This window comes from Manacus vitellinus, unplaced genomic scaffold, assembly GCF_001715985.3.
Source record: "Manacus vitellinus isolate BGI_N305 unplaced genomic scaffold, ASM171598v3 scaffold_38_pilon, whole genome shotgun sequence".
Taxonomy (NCBI): Eukaryota; Metazoa; Chordata; class Aves; order Passeriformes; family Pipridae; genus Manacus; species Manacus vitellinus.
Genome location: NW_021940526.1, coordinates 6,519,893 through 6,527,176, shown reverse-complemented (window position 1 = coordinate 6,527,176; position 7,284 = coordinate 6,519,893).

Sequence of the window (7,284 nt, the reverse complement as noted above, 5' to 3'; positions counted from 1 at the left end):
CGGGGCTGGCTCCGCTCTTAGGTGGGTACAGGCCTGATTTAACAAAAAAAATATGGCAGACTTGTGCTAGAGACACAGACTGCAGCAGCGCTGAACGCCGCGCTCAGGGCACCGCGGCGGCGGGGTTAGTCAGGAGCTGATGTTTTTCCTCTCGGAGCGATAATACAAAAGCAGAGCGAGCGCTGAATTTGTGATGTTGGTGTCTTAATTGCGAGTAAAATTGTTTAAAGGTGAGTAGTGATCTGTATTTCTGTATCGTACTCAGCGTTGTCTGTAGGTATAAATGCTAAGTGTTCAAAACCAGGAGCAGGATTGCAGGGAGAGGGAATAAACTGTCAAGATCCGGAGCGTTCTGTACATCCTTCGACCTCTATTGACAGGATACGAGCATTATGAAACCTGCTCACTGAGCAGTTCGGGAGAAAGACTGGAATTCCCGCAGCCCGGCATCCGCTGACAGGCATCTCGGGAAACAATGCTCCCCAGAGCCGGGGCTGGGGAGGCAGGGCACGGAGGGGAATCTGTTCCGAGGGATATCAGCCGTGTGAAAATGTCAGGGGAGGCTGTGACTCCTCGGGCCACTGCAGGAGGAAGGACTTGCATATGCTCAGCAGGCTCTGGAGAGAGAGAGACAGGAGATGAAAATGCAGTGGGATCAAGGGCTGGGAAGGTGGGTGACGGCAGTGAGATGTGATTTCTAAAGAACTGATATTATCCTTCGGAATTCTGTTTTTTCTCTCTGTCTGTCGGTAACGCAGAAATGGCTGTAATGATGCCTCCATGACTTAGCAGTGGTTGTGGGGCCGTGGGGAGGGACTAGGGGCTGGCTTCATGTGTCACAACCAGTGCTGGATAAGCAAAAGGAAAAAAAAAAAAAAAAGAAGGGAATATTTTGTTATTTCATGCAGTAGCATAACCACGGAATTATCAAGGAGCTCAGGGTCTGGAACAGCACCCGTTTGGGTTTGTCTGTAATGCAGGTTAAGTGCAGCAAATGACACTCACTAAAGCAGGATGCAGCATTTTGGGATAAAATAGCAGCTCGCAGCAGTTGTGTGGCAAAAAGCGTCAGAGGTGCTGTTTCATCTCTGTGGTGGCACCGATCCTGCAGCTTTTGGGATTGCTTGCTGTGTGTTCCTGAGCCCTGCCTGCACCCAGGAGCGAGCAGAGAGGGGTGAGCCCCGTGTGTGTGAGCCCAGGATGCTGCCCCTGGGCAGCACAAACCGTTTCATGGAAGATGTCTCCTTTTCCTTCATCACATGTAAAATGGAATCAGCTGAACCCCCTGTATGGGATGGGCCTGGAATGCTTGTGTGCATTACGTCACCTGACTAAGGATTTATTTTTCATGTGGGTCAGTTACAGCATTTCACATCTGTAGTTGGATTATTAAATTATTGTATTTCATTAGCAAGGAGTGCCTGGACATCTTCTGTGGAGCACGGAGGGAAAGCTCTGCTCATGCAGATGTTTAAGGCTCGGGCTGCAAAAGTTATTTAGCCCCTTAATCTCTATAGGCACCTAAATTCCTTAGTCATCTGATCTGGACACAAGTGCACAACCAGGACAACAGTTTGTCATTGCCCGTTAGCCATGAGTCAGCTCCTAAATCCTGCCCAGGCCGGTGGCTGTGGCCACAGGCCTCCTGCTCCCCGTTTCCTGGGTCCAGGAAAACCTCTGGAAGTGGTGGAGCCGCAGGGGATGGATGGAGAGCCAGGGCGAGGAGCCCCCAGCACCCCTGGGACCCTGGGGGGTTGTATAGGAGAGCAGAGCCTGGGAAATCCTGGTTAGACCAGGCCTGTGCTCGTGGTAGGGACTGTGTGGATCCATAAGGGATTTTCTGGCACACCAGCTCACACCATGGGCTGCTCCTGTTCCCAGCTGATGGAGCTGCCAGCACGTTGGACCCTTCCCTCTGGAAGCTCCTGGCAGCTTTCCCAAGTCAAACCAGCAGGAATCTGGCCTAGAGATATTAAATGTGAAAATCTGGTTGCCTCCTCTTGCTTTCTAGTGCCTTTCCACTTTGGAAATCACTGTGCTCACCAAACACCACTTGTCTGGTGGAGCAAGTGTTGGAGTCACATGGCACCGGGGGGGTGTGAGCCCTGCTCTGCAGAGCCTGTGGCAGAGCCTGCTTTCCCCAGTGCTGGGTTGTTGTTTGTTTTTTTTTTTTTTCCCCACATCTGGTTTTCATTTGTCAGACTTTTATTATTGCTCTTAAAATGATCTGTTGTGAATTTGTTTTTCTAATGAACACGAATACAACGTTGCAGCAGTTACAGCTGGACCTCTCCAGGCTTTGCCTTCCTTTAATGAAAAAAGGGTTTCAGAGAGATTACATGGTAAAAAAAAAAAAAAGAGAAAGACACAATAAAATTCTTTTTATGCCCAGTAGACCCCAGCTTCTTCAACAGCTTGATCAGAGTGATACGGATCAATTCTACATAGACTTAAGCAGACAGGTTTTTTTCTATTTCATCCAACTTTATTTCATTTTTGTGTATTGTTAATCCCAGACATATTTTTTTACTGGCCATTTCTGATTAAAAAAGCCCAGTTTTGCATGGAAAAAGCTTTGATGTGTATTGTTAGGTGATGGTTGAGTTCATAACAGATTTTATGGCTGGGGGGGTTGTGTCTGGAAGTGTTATTTCTGCTTGTAGTGAAATGTGTGTGATTAGCAAAAGATGTGCACCAATGTGTAATCTTTGTGCTCAGGGATTGTGAACATCTTCCTGTGGCCAAGGGCAGATTAAGGTTGAGGATTATATTGAGCTATTGTTTTTCAGCACCATTAACATTTTTCTCAGCCTCTTCTCTGTGAGGGTTTCTCTCGTCAAATGGTGAAAATTTCAGGATGTTCTTACTTTTTCACGTCTTTTCACTTTCCTGATGCTCTCTTCATGTATTGATTAATTTATATATATATATATACTTGATATATTGCACAAACTCATAATTATTTCCGAGCTGCATGTGTTTTATCACACCAGAAATCCCTTTGGTGTGTCACCACTGCCACCAGAGAAACAAACGGCACCATTGTGCAGTCGCTTTTATTTCACCATGTGCTGAGTATTGGAACTTTAAAAAGAAATGGTTTGATTTATTCAGCAGCCCCTCACACCAAGAGGGCAGAGGGAACAAAAGAGCCCCTCCCTGTGAAGCCCTGGAGGCAGCAGGTGCTGCCCCACACCTGTTGGACACTGGGAATAGCCTGGCTGGTCATGCCCTTGGAACAGGAGAGGTGTGCCATTAACACCCCGTCCTGGGAGCTAAAAATACTCTGCCATGGAACTGCTCACAGGTAAATGTTCCACATTTAGCAGGTTTGCTCTTTGCTGGGATTCCAAACAGGGGCTGTTCCCTTTTTGGGACAAGTAGCCAGGCCTGAAGTTACACCTGCTGAGCAGCTCGCCAGGGATGTGTGAAACACATTCAGGAATGATGTTCCTAGGTTTGGTCTCCTGGTTTTTGCTCACACGTAAAGCTGTACAAAAAGGGAAACCACTTCTCCTCTGTTCAGGGAACATGGATGCTGTGTGGATCAGAGGAGCTGTGGGCTTGCTTTGGAAAAGAATGAGGAGCAAAGTGTTTGTATTTTATTTTTGAGACAAGAATAGAGACTGACTGAAAGCTCAGTTTGACTGGTGTGAGCACTGGGTTTGGTTTTGTTGATCATGGCTCAGTTCAGCTGTGGGGAGGTGGGATATCCCTGAAATGGGTGGTTGCTGCTCCCTGTGTGGTATGTGGGGTCTGGAAGACACAGAGTTGCAGACATGGAAAGATTTCTGGGGTGGAAGATGTAACCAGAGACAAGGGATGCAGAACTGGGGCAAAGCAGCCCTGCTCTGCTGCCCAGGGAGGGACTGGCACCCAGGCTGATGGATTGGAAGGAGCCAACTTAATGACCAAAGGGAGTGAAGTCCCCCTGTAGGAAGTGCTGGACTGGCTCTTGAGCTCCTTCCTGCCCTCAGTCCAGGACCTTTCCTTCTGGCTTTTGTGTTTTCACTTTGCCTCCAGGTTTGATGAAACAGCATCCCGTGGAGGTAATGCCTGTGCTAAAACCCCAGGGGCAGGGCTGCAGTGGGGTGCCTGTGCTGGTCAGGAAGGATCACAGCCCACCCCAAAATCTGTGGAGTTCTGTTTTCCCTTTGCTCCCTTCCTTGGAGCCGTTATTCCCAGAGCTGGGTGGGAGGTGCTCCGAGGTGACGCAGAGGTTCCTCTCCAAGCCTGGCCTGGCTTTAAGGTTACACTGATTACCCAGTTTATCCCAGGCACACATTTTTCCCAAACCAGACCTACAGGCACCTTTGGGAAGTCTTTAATTTTCCCTGGGGGATTCAGCCCCTGTAGTGTCCCAAGAACGTGGTCAAGGTCTTCTAGGAGACATTGTGTGCACAGATCTGCATCTTTTGGTTCTGTAAGTTCCTGCCTTTTGTTCTGAATTAATCCTATTGCTCTGTGGGTTGATTTATTATAGAATGACATGGAGTGTCTGCTTTTGACTGCTACATGATAGAAGGGAGCCTTGTGTTTGGAAGGGCAAGGAAGCTGTGGATGGATCTTGTTTCTCAGGGCGTGGGCAGGTCAGAACCTGGGTACAGTGGGGCTGATCTGTGGGTAACACAGAGCACACTCTGCTTTTGTGCACCAAATGCTTATTTTTTCCACTCTTAAAATCAATTTTGCTCAGTGCCTGAACACCACAAATGCTCCAGCTAATTATAGCAAGTAGCTCTTCTGGTTTTCTGGCTTAGAAGGGAAAAGGTGCTGCCTGCTGTATGTAAACTACTTTAATGTAGATAAATTTATGTGGGCATCCACAGGTTCTGGTTTGGGCATTCCGAGCACTGGGTTTTGTCTGTAGCTAAAGTAACGATGAGAGTTTCTTCTCAAGGGCTTTCACTGCCTTTTCTCTCAGTGAACAGATATTTAGTGGGAATGTTTTGGGGTGATCTGTAGCAGCCCCTGCAGGGAGGTGGGTAGCTCGTGGCTCCGGGGTGCCAGTGGCACACACATTTATGGCAGCACTGGAATGCAGCATGGAGCTTGGAGAAAACAAGTTTTGCCCCTCACCAGCAAATTCCTGGCTCTGTGGTTTTGGAAGGGGGCTTTGGGCCTAAATCTGCCTTGTGCAAGTCAGTGGGTGCTGGTTATGAGGAGGATCATCCAGCAGAACACCCTTTGTTAGAGCCTGGATCACGCAGGGGGCTGGCGAGGAGGGTCAGGAGAGTTCTCCATAAGTTACCAGGAATTCCTTGTCCTGTGGGATCCATATGTGGCAAAGAAAACCTGGTTAGTTTAACACTTGCTTGATTTTTTTTCTGTAACTTAAAATATCGTGACCTTTTTCTGAGCATGATGCTATGAATAATTCTCTTTAATTTCACGATAGTAAGAAGTGAGCGGATTAATTGCTGCCTTTTTATTTTTAACCTTTTTTTTGGAGTAACATATTCCTACAGTAATTTTAAATGCTTTTAGGGAGCCAGATCCCAAGCCTGGAAGAAATCTTGGTTGACTTTGGTGGAGCTGCACTGGTTATCACCAGCTGAAAAATCTGCCTCTCAGTCTCTAAGTTTTGATAAAACAAACACTGGAGCCCGTTGTGTTTTATTCTGTTGGTGTTTTTGGCATCGCAGAAGCTTTTCCTGATTGTTTTCCTCATTTGAAGGCTGATTGTACTGGGTGACCTCTTGCTACTGAAGGGTGGGTCAGTTTATGTGGGAAAGTGTTAGTCAGTGTGTCTGGGAGATAAGTGGGACTGCATCCCGACGAGCCGTGTGCGTTAAATCCTGGAATGTGCTGGGGCCGTGCCAGGAGATCGGGAGCAGGACTATGCGACAAGCGCGAATGCAGTCACACTCTCCCAAAATAGCCCCGTGGATAACAGGAGATCTGCAAAGTTATCACTTACCTCATTTTCGCACAAATTCTTTCCTAAAAATGGATTATTGACTGAGGGCTCGGGGTTTGGTTTTTTTTGGTCACGTATTCCACTGGCGTTTGGGGAACGTTTAGGGCGCTCCCGAGGCTTTGGCTGAGGGCAGGATGGGGCTGCAGCTGAGGGGGGAAAAGCTGGGGTAAAACCACACAACCCCACAGTCCCAGCACAGGAAAAGCCATTTCATATCATCATCATCACCTGAAGGAGAAACGAGGTGGGTTTTATCTCGGTGTAGGTCAGTAGGAGCCTCTTCAAATTCATCTTGGGCTGCCTGGAAGCACCAAGGCAGAGATGAATCAGTTGAGCGGCCTCAGACGTGCCTGGACTGGCTGTGGGTGACAGGATTTTGGCACCAGCCCCCGGATCCAAGCAGCCAGTGTTTGGATATTCAAATGAGCAGTGGTTTACCACTGCAGGCTGTACATGGGTTTGTTTGAGGGTAAAAATAAGCCAGTTTGATTTTCGGCCCCGTGTCAGATGTGTCAGGGGAGGAATGTGATGGCACAGCTTTACTCCTTGGCATAAGCCATTTAAACTTGAAAGCTGGGACGCCTCAATTAGTTCCTCACAGAAAGAGGATGAGTTGGCTTCTAAATGGGCTGGTGAGAGCAAAGTGTGGGGGCGGCCAGGGAGCCAGGTTGGGACATCCTGAGTCAGCAGGTGCTTGGGCAGAGCCCCGGTGTGAGCCTGCCCAGGGAAGCAGGGATGGAAATAACCATTCCCTGGATGTTTGCACTGCTGCAGGGACCTGCACAGGGAGCTCGGCAAAAGGGAAAATAAAAGTGGGAGTGTTAGGGAATCATGAGATTGGGAACAGAAAGTCGTGACCTTTCAGTGCCTGCAGATTTGTGCGCCCTGGAAAAGGCAAACAGATTGTTTCATTTGTGGAAAAACACCCGTCAGCTCCTGGGCTGGGGTCAGCCCTGCAGCACCACGAGGTGTAACTGTCCCAAGGAGCCTGTGCCAGCAGTGACATCCCAGCCCCAGGAATTAGGTGCACACGGTGCTTGGGGAAGAGCAGTGTCACCTCTCCTGCACCACCGTCCCTGGGCTTCTCCACAGGGAGGAGACTTACCCGGGCTCTGTGTTCTCCTGGTTTACAATCCCTCGGGAAAGGAAGGCTGTGGCAGGGCCCAGGGGGAAGTGGGGTGCAGTGGCTGTGCCCCAGCTCTGTTTGGGAAGAGGCTGTGGCGTGGTGGCTCCCTGGCTGTGCCCCCCGGGGGGATTCCCTGACCCCGGGTGCCCCTCTAATCCAGCTTTGCAGCTTCCCAGCGCCCGGGTGTGCAAAGGAGCTTTAGTGCTGCTCAGGAGCTACTCCAGGGACTGGGGCTGCA